At 43.1% G+C, this 11,766-nt stretch overlaps 1 long non-coding RNA gene across 3 annotated transcripts in view; it reads left to right on the top strand.

Moving 5' to 3' along the window:
* The window catches only part of LOC135416857 (uncharacterized), a 101,137-nt gene that overhangs the window by 52,441 nt on the left and 36,930 nt on the right, over window positions 1-11,766 (top strand). The gene's annotated exons all lie outside the window — the stretch shown is intronic.

The raw sequence follows: 11,766 nt of genomic DNA, 5'->3' as shown, positions 1-11,766 counted from the left end.
CTCCTGGGTCAGAGTGCATGTAGCTGTTCCTCTAGGACAAATTTGGGGAGGTTGGGCTTACCACAAATTTATTTTTTTTCAAAAGAAATGTTTTCTTGTTTAAAATGAGGTAGAATATGAACATGAAGATGAGAAAAATGTGTCCTTAAAACATGGACTCCGTTCTAGTAGGTGAAAGGGAAAATCTTAACCAACTCTTGGGCCTGATACCTCCAAAGCAACAGCAAATGGGAAAAGTCAGTTTTGAAAGCAACCACTTTGGTTCATGTAAATAACTATAAAAAATGCTGAGGAAGCTCTGAAGTAAGATGGAAAAAATTAATATGACTTGTTCGGCTGGAGTGGAAAGTGGTGCATTTTTTAAAGTGCTGAGAATAGGAAAAGATGAACATACGGTTGTTGGGAGATGTATTTGTCTCTGAAACTTCAGTGACTGCAGTAATTAGGCAGCACCAAGGAACATATTTTCAAGGCAGGTATGGAACTGGTGGAGTGCTAGCAGAGACAGGGGCAGCACATTAGTGATGAACAAACATCTCACCTCTGCTGCTAACTTCTTGTGCTGCTCTAGGTCCACACGCTTCCTTCCCTCCTCCTTCCCCTCTTTGTGTCTCTCTTTCTCTCATTTCTTTCTCTTTCTTTCTTAACATGAGACTAATTCATACACTTTTTATTAGCACCAATAGGGCAAGGACAGAGGCTGAATCTGCCAGGCAAATTTGTATGCCCAATTCACAAGATTGTCAGGCTCCTCTCATTCCCAGAACTATCTGTCCTTAAAAACACTTCTTGTAACAGAAGTGACATTGTAAACAAGACAAGTATCCCCAATGAGCAAATGAAGCTTTTCAGAATTAAGTTTTCAGTAATATGTGTCAGCAGTTAGTCAATTGCTTTCTTAACCTGATTATGGCATTGCACTCCTTGTAACAACAAATATTACATTCATTTTGTTCTTTTATAGGAAAAGAAAAATGGAGGTAAGGGATTATAACTTGGGAATGTGAGGACGGAAGGAAGACTGTAACTGGGACATGTATTTGAGGCAAGATGCCTTGAAAACCTCTTTCAGATTTGGTTTTTTCTCTCTGTGACCTTGTCCAGTCCTTTTAGGTTTCTTTTACTACAGTACATGTGACTGTAGGACGGCAAGACAAACTCCCTTCTCCATCATGTGAGAACGAGAGACAGTTCCCCTCAGTCTCCAATGTTCACATGCATGCATCCCTGCACTGACTTCATGTTGCACCATCATCAACATATTGACATGCATGAGGAGCACAAGCCTGCTGTCTCTTGAGTTGCTCACTTCATGCAGGTGACGTGAGTTGTGTTTGCACATAGGGTTTCCATGGGGGTATGCTCTGTGACTGCCCTGCCAGGGGTGACATGCACTGATGAGTGTGAGCTCTCCTTTTTTTCTAAGAGGAAAGCAAGACCCTAAATGGATCAGAAATTATCCTTATTGTCACAGTATCCTGGAGCCCTTGGCTTGTTGGGGTGTCCCAGCTGCAGGAGTGGGATATCTGTGCTTTTTCTCCCGGCAACCCCAGCCCCAGCCCCACCCTGAATGTACAGCACACAAATTGGGGCTTAGTGAACACCCATCAATGTTTTGATTGAGGGTTCATTTCTAGTCACCTTCTCCTCCTTCGTCTGGCTCCCACAGTCCCATGGATGCTGTGGGATTCATTCCCCTGACCCAGATTTTCCTCTGGGGCCCTACACAACTCCCAAGGCCAGAGGTTCAAAACCTTCTGCTTAGCTGTTCTGCTTTTGTCTGAACTCTCTGTGAAATACAATTAGCACATATTTACCTAGTTGAGAGGCACATTGTAAGGCCTAATGAATGATTTCACAGTACCTGATGTGGTGAAAAGCTAGAAGAACCTGATAAGGAGGTGAGCTTTACTTAATTAAGTTAACCTTCAGATTAATTGAGCTGCTTTCTAAAAAAAAATGCAATGTGAGAGCACACAGCTCCTGCAGGGCTGTAGTCTCATTTCTGGGCCTGCACTCATTAGATGCAGCCAAACACAGTATCTGTCAGAGGGTATGTACATTGCTGGGGCACACGCTGATCCTCTCTGCTTATTTATGCTTTACAAAGTGTAAATTTCAGAAATAAATTGTTGATCTACTCTGCATGCAGTGAAACTTTGCCCAAGGCTGGAATGGTGATTTTTTTTCCCCGTGTGTCTCCTCGCTCTTTTGGATGATGCCCTCATGCTGCTATTTCAGTTTCTAACCAAGCAATTATCCAGCTACATATATGTGCAGCAAGCACACTGAGCACAGCTGCCTCCCCAGTGACTTCAAGGAAACTCAGATATCTCTTTCCCTCCTTTTATTGAATTGACCCTTTGTACATTATCTTATAATTCTTTTTCTTTAGCAATTTATGGCTGTAAAGGTATATCCTTTTAAAGCCCTCTTTCCTGTCTGGACAGATTGCAATTCTTTTTCTTTCTTTCTTTCTTTTCTTTCTTTCTTTCTTTCTTTCTTTCTTTCTTTCTTTCTTTCTTTCTTTCTTTCTTTCTTTCTTTCTTTCTTTCTTTCTTTCTTTCTTTCTTTCTTTCTTTCTTTCTTTTCTTTCTTTCTTTCTTCTTTCTTTCTTTCTTTCTTTCTTTCTTTCTTTCTTTCTTTCTTTCTTTCTTTCTTTCTTTCTTTCTTTCTTTCTTTCTTTCTTTCTTTCTTTCTTTCTTTCTTTCTTTCTTTCTTTCTTTCTTTCTTTCTTTCTTTCTTTCTTTCTTTCTTTCTTTCTTTCTTTCTTTCTTTCTTTCTTTCTTTCTTTCTTTCTTTCTTTCTTTCTTTCTTTCTTTCTCTCTCTCTCTCTCTCTCTCTCTCTCTCTCTCTCTCTCTCTCTCTCTCTCTCTCTCTCTCTCTCTCTCTCTCTCTCTCTCTCTCTCTCTCTCTCTCTTTCTTTCTTTCCTTTCTTTCTTTCTTTCTTTCTTTCTTTTCTTTTATAATGACTAATTAGCCAGGGACTTTTTGCATAGGCTTTTGATTTCAGTGCCTCACTGTAGGGCCCCTTCCCGCTCAAGTGTAAAAGGCAGAGAGGTTGCAATAGCAGTGCTCAGCATAAATCCCCCCCCCCCCCCCTCTGCTGGAAATCTGTCACCCACCTCTTTAGCTCTTGACATGAAAAAAGGAAGAAAGAAGCAATATGTGGGAGAATCTGTGGTGTGTTGTCTGGCAGTCTGACATGCTAATGTTTCTTTTGCTTGGAAACCACTGAAAAGGGAAAGGGCTTGCTGACTTGTTTCTCTTGCTGTCCATGGTCAAGCAGAAGAAGACGCTGAGTGAGAAACCAGAGGTGCTACAACCAGTAGGCCATGCAGAAGCACATGTCGATGTGCAGATGAAACTCAGCATAAAGTTCTCAGAAGATGCTGAATACCAACCTAGGTGGAAGAAGACAGGACAAACAGTGTCACTCAGTGGAAGTGGGGCAGAGGGGAAGGGAACTCTCAGTGATGCAGGGTGTGACGCAGGACTCCAAAGAGCTCATCACAAGCCCAAGAGCACTCCTGAACAGGGGACTGTACCAAAAAGGGCCTCTTCCAAGTCTGTGCTAGCTGTGTCTGATGGGAAACCTTTCAAACTGTGTAGCAGTTGGGGTGGTTATTTTGTCTTCCTGGGTGAAAACAGTGAACAGAGCCAGCATGACTCTAGACAGTGATACCTGATGTCATCAGGAGCTGCTTCGCATCTACTGGAGCTTTAATTGTGTAAACCTGTTGATTAATAAATAGTTTAAACATAGTTTTACATAGTAGGCAAAAACTACTTGTTTATTTTTTTCCTGGGAAAATGTAGAATTCCGAGGAATGATGAAGACTCACTTGAGAGTTGATGTGAGTATCTGTGGCTTTGAGTGATCTATCAAATCTCAGAAAATACACCAGTCTTAAAGAAAAAGCAGATATAAAATGGAAAAATGAGTGGTTTACCTTTAATGGAAAGATCTGTAGTCTAATCTAGCATAGGACTAATCTATACATGCATATCTTTATAAATTTAAAGATTAGTTCTTCCAGTTCATACTCATCATGCTTATAAGATACATTTTAGGGGACAGAAAACATGTAAGCAAGGAAGCGAACTTAAGCCATTTCTTATTTGTTGCTTTTGATCATGTCAGCTCAGAGTCCTCAGAAAGAGATCTAGCAGAAATATTTACAGTGACACAGATGACAATACACACCCTGGGGTTTGGCTCAGGCAAGTGAGATATCCAGGCAAATGACTTGTTCTTACTGAAGAAGAAAAAAAAGCATTCAAATGTGTCATTTAATGCATGCCATAGTTGTAGAAGGGTGTTTTTTATACAGGGGGCCACTGATGTATTTCCTTACAGACAGAATATATCACTGTAAGCCAGCCTGCCTGTTTTATTTTGTGTATCTGTCTATACATTCACTTCCTATTCTAATTTAATTTCAAGAAGCTGAACTTCCAGGAAGAGATTTATTATGGATGTAATGATTTCAGACTTTAAAAGTGAGCCACAGGTGATTTTAAAAGATGAGATAAACTTTCAAATACATCAAATGTCTCATTGGATGAAACATTAGGATGAGCTTGATTTTATCTGGATTTTCTGCAAATGCCCAAATTAGCTTTCACACTATCTAAAGGGATGTGGAGATCTGGGTTTGCATTTGTGAATCTGAAGGCTGGGACTGGCTATCACCTGGTGTCTGAATGGGAAACTGGATTTTTTTGGTTTTGGATACAGCCCACATTTCTCTAAGAAATTTGCTCTTTGTCATTTGGAAACTTTGTCCAGACGCAATCTGGAGACTTTGGCTGTTTGTCAGAAGTTTCTGAGTGCTAAACAAAGCTTGCCAAGGGGGCAACACTGTACCTAGTGGTGCTTCACAGCTAGGATGTGATTTCTTTCTGCACATGTGCACAGGCAACAGGCTGTGAACCGCAACATAACCTTTGCTTGTAAACTGTCTCCTGAAGCCGTGTTAGCTGGGGCTGGACCCAGTTTCCCACTGTCTCTTCAAATCTATGGATGGCTGAGAATGTCTGCATGGGATGTATCCATGCTCCCCATGCAGAGAGAAACCGTCAGTTCCCATTTGTAGTCAAGATTAAATGACAGCATCACATGCAACTACAAAAGAAAAGTATCCAGGAGGGAGTATGTGATCTGTCCTCCCACCTCAGTTCTCTGCTGCTAGATCAAAGCTGCCAGGAACTTAAAGGGGCAGGTCCAGAAAAAACCTAATCCCCCACTTGCTAGTGCTTGCCATTTAGTGGTAAGGTTTGTGATAACTGGTGTTTTCCCCAGTGCCCCAGTTCTTTGAATCACACAGTTTGGTGAGAATTGTTTTCTTAAATGTTAATTTCTAGGAAAAAAAAAGCCTGAAGACATGACCAGAGTCCTTCTTTCTCAATGAGAAGTGAAAAGAAAAAGGGTAAAACTTATTCTTTTAAGCAGTAAATGTTAAGCTTTTCTGAGATATAACCTATGTTTTTTTAAAGTGTAGCTGTGACAACAACGTGCAACGATTACCCAGCACAGTATAACAATGCTTCCTACTGCCATCACTACCTCTTTACCTTGCCAATCCTTTCTGCTTCTCCATCTCCTTCTTCCTGGGGTTACTCCAGCCCCCATTTCCCCTCTTTAGTGCCTTTCCCAGACTTTCCTCCCTCCTCAGCACCTCCTTGTGCTCCTCCTAGTCACAGAGAGCACCCAGTGAGCACAAGCAGGGCCTTCAGTCCACTTCTGATGTCCCTTCCACCTGTGGCACTTTCTCACTCCTGGCTCCTGGTCGCTTTCAGGGGCACAATCACCCAGAGCTTGCTGCCTCCGATTTGGTGTTGAGGTTCACAGGACTCCCCGACGCTTCTGTAGCAGCTGGAGTTTGCCATCGCAGGGGGCATGCAGCTGCAGCAAGAGGTACCAGAGGGTCACAACTCCCAAAATTGATCTTCTCAAGGTGAAGGCACCTCATATGACCTACCTTAGCAAGGAGAAAGATACAGGAGAAACAAATAATGTTGGTGGTTGTATAAAAGGAACAGAAATGGGGAGGGAGAAAAGGGTTGGATTTCAGACCTAATATTTTGTAGTGTTTTATAATTTAGGCTTAATTTTTTATCCAGTTGAAGTTTAGTCTGTGGGGCTGTGATTGCTGCCTGTGGAAGGGAAGGCAAGGGAGGCAGCTGCACAAGGAAATTTCTGCTCATGGTGTCCTCTGGCCGTGGGTTCCCCTGACACTCACTGGAAAAAGGTAAACTCCTCTGCAGGACAATTCAAAGCAGAAAATTAACTCTATGTTCTCCTTTTTCCGTCAAAGGTCAAAGTTCCCCTTTCTGAATAATGCCTTCTCTGCTTTTCTTAACACATTGCTTTGTTGGATTAAATGGGGCTCAGCGTGTGAGTTGACCTGGACAACCATTGGCAAGCATATATAAAAGCTACAACTGTGAGGAACAATTGCAGGGAGGGCTGTCATGCAGCTCTGCAGGCTGCTCTGGCTCAGAGCAGAGGAGAATTGGCAGTAAAGAGTGATGGCTTTATTTGTACACTAGTTTCAGGTGTAAACAACAACTGCTTCATGCAAAACCTTCTGTTCATAAAGCTCTTCTCTTGCCTATGGAGCCATTTAGCAATCACTAAACCCTGTTCAGGTGCAGATGCTGGTTTTTCATTCTGAAAAGATATATATGTGTATTTCCTTCTGATAACTTAGTGTTGCTACCAACAGCTATCAGCAACATCTGCTTGAAATAACTCTTCTGGCCTCTTTCTCTCCCCTGCTATATGTGTTCCCAATCCTACTCAATTTCTATCTAACCAGGGGCAGTGTTGGCTTATGGTGCTGGACTAACTGTGAGTCAAGCGTGAAAATGTGCCTGCACACATCAAGTGACAGTCACGTATGCAATCGGGTGCAGCTGTAAAGGAAAATGAGCTCTGCGTGTTACCACTGCAGGAGTCTGTCTGCAGGTACCAAGGTTTAACTTCCAGAGGTTGCTGAGATGAGGTGCTGATCATCTTCAGTTTCCAGGAATTGCTGTGGCTGGTGAGACCAAAAAGCTTCATTCCTTGTGGAAGCCTTACCCCTAGTAATACCCTACCCTTGCCCTGCAAACCTCTTCTATGTAACTTTTGCAAATACTTACTGGATGTGCAAGCACTGCAGGACTTAATGGTGCTATTATGGTTAGCAGGAGTTTACATTTTCTTTTTTCATGCAAAAAGTGCCACCTCCACCAAGGCCCATTAAGGTCTTGCTGTCTCCAGCTGATGCTAAATATACCATTTAGAGTCCTGACCCTCTCAAGAATGTAGCTTACTTCCTGGGCAATTTCCACAAGTATCCAGGACTCACCGGAGATCATAAACACCCACCGGCAGCATGAAGCCCCTGAAGCATATATGCAGAGTTGCTTGCAAATCTACCTCAGAGCAAAACATAAGAAGCCCAGAAAGAAGACCCCCAAGCTCTGCAGAGGTATACCCATGCTTATAGGCGTTTCCAAGTGATAACAAAGCCAGGAATGGGCTACACAAATGACTGCGGGAGAATGAGAGCAACTCAGCTGGGTGTGGGGAGCCCTGCATTCAGGTAACTATTCAGAGAGTTGGGTTCAGTTCGCTTTGGAGGAAGATCTGAACCCACTTCCAGATCAAGACATCCTACCCACCAGCCTACTTGAGAATCTCCAAATCACGTTTATTCACACCATCTTCCTTTGGCCACATGAGGAAAAGCTTGCCAGGGCATTTCTACTGTTCCAGAGAGTGAGATGGCTATCTGATTGGCTTCTCCTTCTGTCTGTTCCAGAAAAGCAGAGGAAGGGGCTGAGCTCATTTAACTCTGAGCAGCAGAGTTTTGAGGACCCTTCTCCATGCCATCTCACTCTCCCTTGAGTTAAGGGTCTAATCCAGAGCTTTGCATTCCCATGTATGGGCCATTCACTTGAGAGTTGTGTTCAATGGTCCTTGTGAGTCCCTTTCAACTCAGAATATTCTGTGATTCTGTGTCCCATGTCTGTGTGTGATCGGTGGCCACTGCATGGAGTGCAGCCCTGTCCAGACATCGTTGGCAGAGAGTCATTTAGTAAACCCTCACAGTGAGAGGCCATTACCAGCCTTCTCTCCCTCCTGCTTTCTCCCTCTGGCTCTGGCCCCAAATCCATTTGCTATTACCAGGGCTGTTCTTGTCCCTGCAGCAAAATCATCATGATGCACTTGAACACTTCCCAGGACCAGTGCAGCTTCTTGTAAACTGCAGTGTTTAAGCTATGGTGTAAGCACCAATGTGGGTGAGGAGCGAGTGCCCCGCACCCCTCTATTGGTTCTGTGAAGGTGCAGGTAACCACTAGCTGGAGTTGGATAGCAGGAAATAACACTTATGTGAACACAGTCTTAAACTAAGTGAACAGGAGGCAAAGCCCTACATATCTCTCAGATTTAAGCTTAAGGTGCTTTACAAGCTCCTAGGAAGCAAATTTCATGGTGCTGTTGGCAAGTTTTTTAGGTAAGTGTTTAATCCTTGTTCTGTTAATAAGACAACTAATGCACAGAGAGAGTGATCTTCCCCTCAGTTTTACAATGTACCATCAACCATGCAAAATGTTTCCAGCCCCGAATGGCAGGGTCTTGTCTGCACCTCTGGGCATGACACACATAGAGCAGAACACCTGGTGTGGGATAACGGAAGCCAGACAGATGCAGAGCCTCCAGGGATTGCAGAAATTCTTGCTGATTTTGTTTGGCATGGGGTGCATTCAGGAGTGATCTGCCTAGGGCCACAGCTCAGTCTGTGCACCTCTATCTGAAAGCCGTGGCCTGAACTCTGGTCTCTGAGCCCTCCCTGCTCCTGTGCTTGGGCCGGGCTCTGCTTCCCTTGGCACAAACGAGGGAGCTCTACGGGCTCCATCAATTTCCTAAGAACCCAAAAAGTTAATGCTAGAAGTGCTCTTTTTTGAAACATTAGTACTTGACAGCTCCTGCCAAGTATTAGCAGGGCAGCAAAATCTCTCTACATAAATTGTGTTGTAATTAGCATGATTTGTTTAATGTCACCTTGTCTGGCTGTCTGAGAAACTGTCTCAAAATGTAAAAGCACCACGCTTTTCAGTTGAGAGAGTGGACTCTGACTGCACTAAGACATTTTTATTTCTCTCAATGTTTTACAATGGCCTTTTCAAGTCATTTCAGACTGGTCAGTTTAAGCCAAGTCAGGCAAGAATTCCCAGATGAGGAAAATAAGACATCATAACAACAAGCATCAAAATTTCTTAATAGAGGAAATATGCTAATAATTGATGGATGCTGTATTTGGTATGAAGGGCAACACAGTAAAAACATCCTGATAGCCCAAAAATACTTTGTACATATGCAAAAAAGCTGTTTTGAGGGGAAGCAATAGAAAGGGTGGGAGGAGAAAGTAGTTTTCTTGCTGGAAAGGGGTGTTTGGAGCTGGTGTCTCCTATGCTGGTCTCCCTGAGCTGCACACCCACGTCTGAAGGGCCAACACAAGTGAGTGATGGCAATTTTTCCACCAGGTGGCAACAAGGAGAGTAATAGGAAAGCAGTTGAGGGGCGCTGGCAAGATTAGAGAGGAACTGGGTAGCAGCACTGTGGCATCCCAGTGGACTCCAATACATTAAAAAAGCCCCAGCTTGAATGTGGTTCCATTGACCAGAGCACAGAAAAAGCTCATGACAGACAGAGGAGGAAAAGTGGTCAGGTCTTACCCTTGGGTGCAGGAACCTGATAAAATGATTTATCTTCCTCATCCCATGAACGTCACCAGCAACCCAAGAAACAGAAAGAGAAAAAAATTATTGTGGGGCCTTTTCAAGCATGAGAAATGTTTGGGGATGAGAAAGATGCAGAAGGAGCACTAGATGCCCAGCTCAACAGCAGCATTTTTCAACTTTAATGTTCCTTCCAAGTATTTTGCTTTTATTCCAACTAATTGAACAAATGTCTTAAAATTCACAACACAAACTGAATTTGATTAAATCTAACTTGGTTCATATGATAAAGCACTGCAGTTAGAATGCAGCTAGAAAAATACATTATGCTAGGACAAATAAGTATGGTTAACTTCAATAAGAACCGAGGTAAATTGCTTTTTGCGTGAGATGTTCAATTTTACCTCAGTACAGCTTTAATCAAAGTAAAATATTATAGGGCAAGGGAAAAAAAAAGCCCTCACAATGTAATGTTTTGTCTAACAACAACTCAGGAAAACTTCAGGTTTAAATTGCTAAATAATGCCAGGACTATACATTATCTGTTCTCAGTTACTATGTAAACAATTAAGTTAAGGCAATATCTGGCTATGAACTAATTTATATTTATAACAGACCAAAAAAAAGCCACAGATGGGAATGCAAGCTGTCCATCAGAAGTTTGTCTGCTACCAAAACTTTCACTGAAAGGGGAAGAATGAAAATAAATGCAGATATTTAAATGGAATTTGCATTCCCACTTATGCTGGTGTTTTCGCAGCCAAATGAAACAGAATGTAAATTAAACATAGCTAATAAATGGGATAGAAAGTATAAACCTTGCATTTGTGAGAAGGAATGTTGCTCTTTGCTCCTCAGTAGTCCATAGCTGATGTTCTGCTACCCACACTGGGTGCTTCAAATTCCCACTTATGGCCCATTGCAGCCTATCTTCTTTTTAGGGAGGACCTGCTCTTTTCTGAGAGGACTAACACTGCTATGCTGCTGCCATTCTCTGCTTTGATTATATGGATGCCTGCTTGTGGCAGAGCAGGATCACCTGCAATCCCTTTCTCGCAGGGCCGTAGCTGGAGTTGTGCCTCCATTTAGGACAGAGAGGAAGGCTGGGGTAGCTCTGACACACCACAGCACAATCCAGATGCTGGGAAAAAACTCAATCTTTGGTTGCATCTGGGACTGCCATCCCTGTGGCCAGGATGGGAAGACACTGACAAGCAGCTTCCAATAGAGCCTCAGAAGGGTTTCACACTCCCATATTTCTGTGTGCCACAGGAATGTATTGCCTAACTTGTAGCTGGGGGAGACACAGAATCTACAGGGGGATGCCTGACCATATCAGAAGTGGGTGACACAGAAGAAATGGGCTTCTTTGTTCACTGCAAGAGTCCTTTGCCTCCAGCACACCCTCTCTTTGCAGGTTTCCCCCTCAGCTTTCCAGCTGGGCACTGCAACCAGCCAGTGTAACTGCAGAAGAGGAAACAACACTGGAGGGTAGGAGTCATCAAACCTTGTGCTGGTGAATCATCAAGCTGCAGGCTTCTGAGACCAAAAAAAACCCCACCTACACATCTGTCTGCCATGGATAGAATGGAGGGAAGTTTTCTGACAGTTCGTGATCTGTGTTTTGCTGCCCATAAGCTGCATGGCTGAATAGAGAGAGAAGAACTCACTGCAGGTCTGAACCTGAGCAGCAGCTGTGTGGGAACAAGGGTTGCTTGCTGCCTTTGTCACAGCAGTCAGTGTAACCCCCTGGTCCCCATCCCTCAGTTCAATAGAGAAAGGGCACAGGAGATGTGTTTCAGCTAACAATTCTGAGAGGATCTGCATGGAGGGTAGCAACTTGAAGAGCCACCAGAAATGCCTCAAGAGAACTAGTAAGGCACTTCTTCACCACTATGTCAGCTGGAGTAAGAATAAACTAAAGCAAATGTGTAAAGCCTAGATTAAAGTTAAATGTTTGATAGAGGCAAGATAGATATTCATTAGATAGAAGACAATCTTGACAGTTTAGCACTAAGGACTGCATACAGT

Source organism: Pseudopipra pipra, chromosome 1 (assembly GCF_036250125.1).
Source record: "Pseudopipra pipra isolate bDixPip1 chromosome 1, bDixPip1.hap1, whole genome shotgun sequence".
In the NCBI taxonomy this organism is placed as follows: domain Eukaryota; kingdom Metazoa; phylum Chordata; class Aves; order Passeriformes; family Pipridae; genus Pseudopipra; species Pseudopipra pipra.
This window is presented reverse-complemented; position numbering and strand designations above follow the sequence as displayed.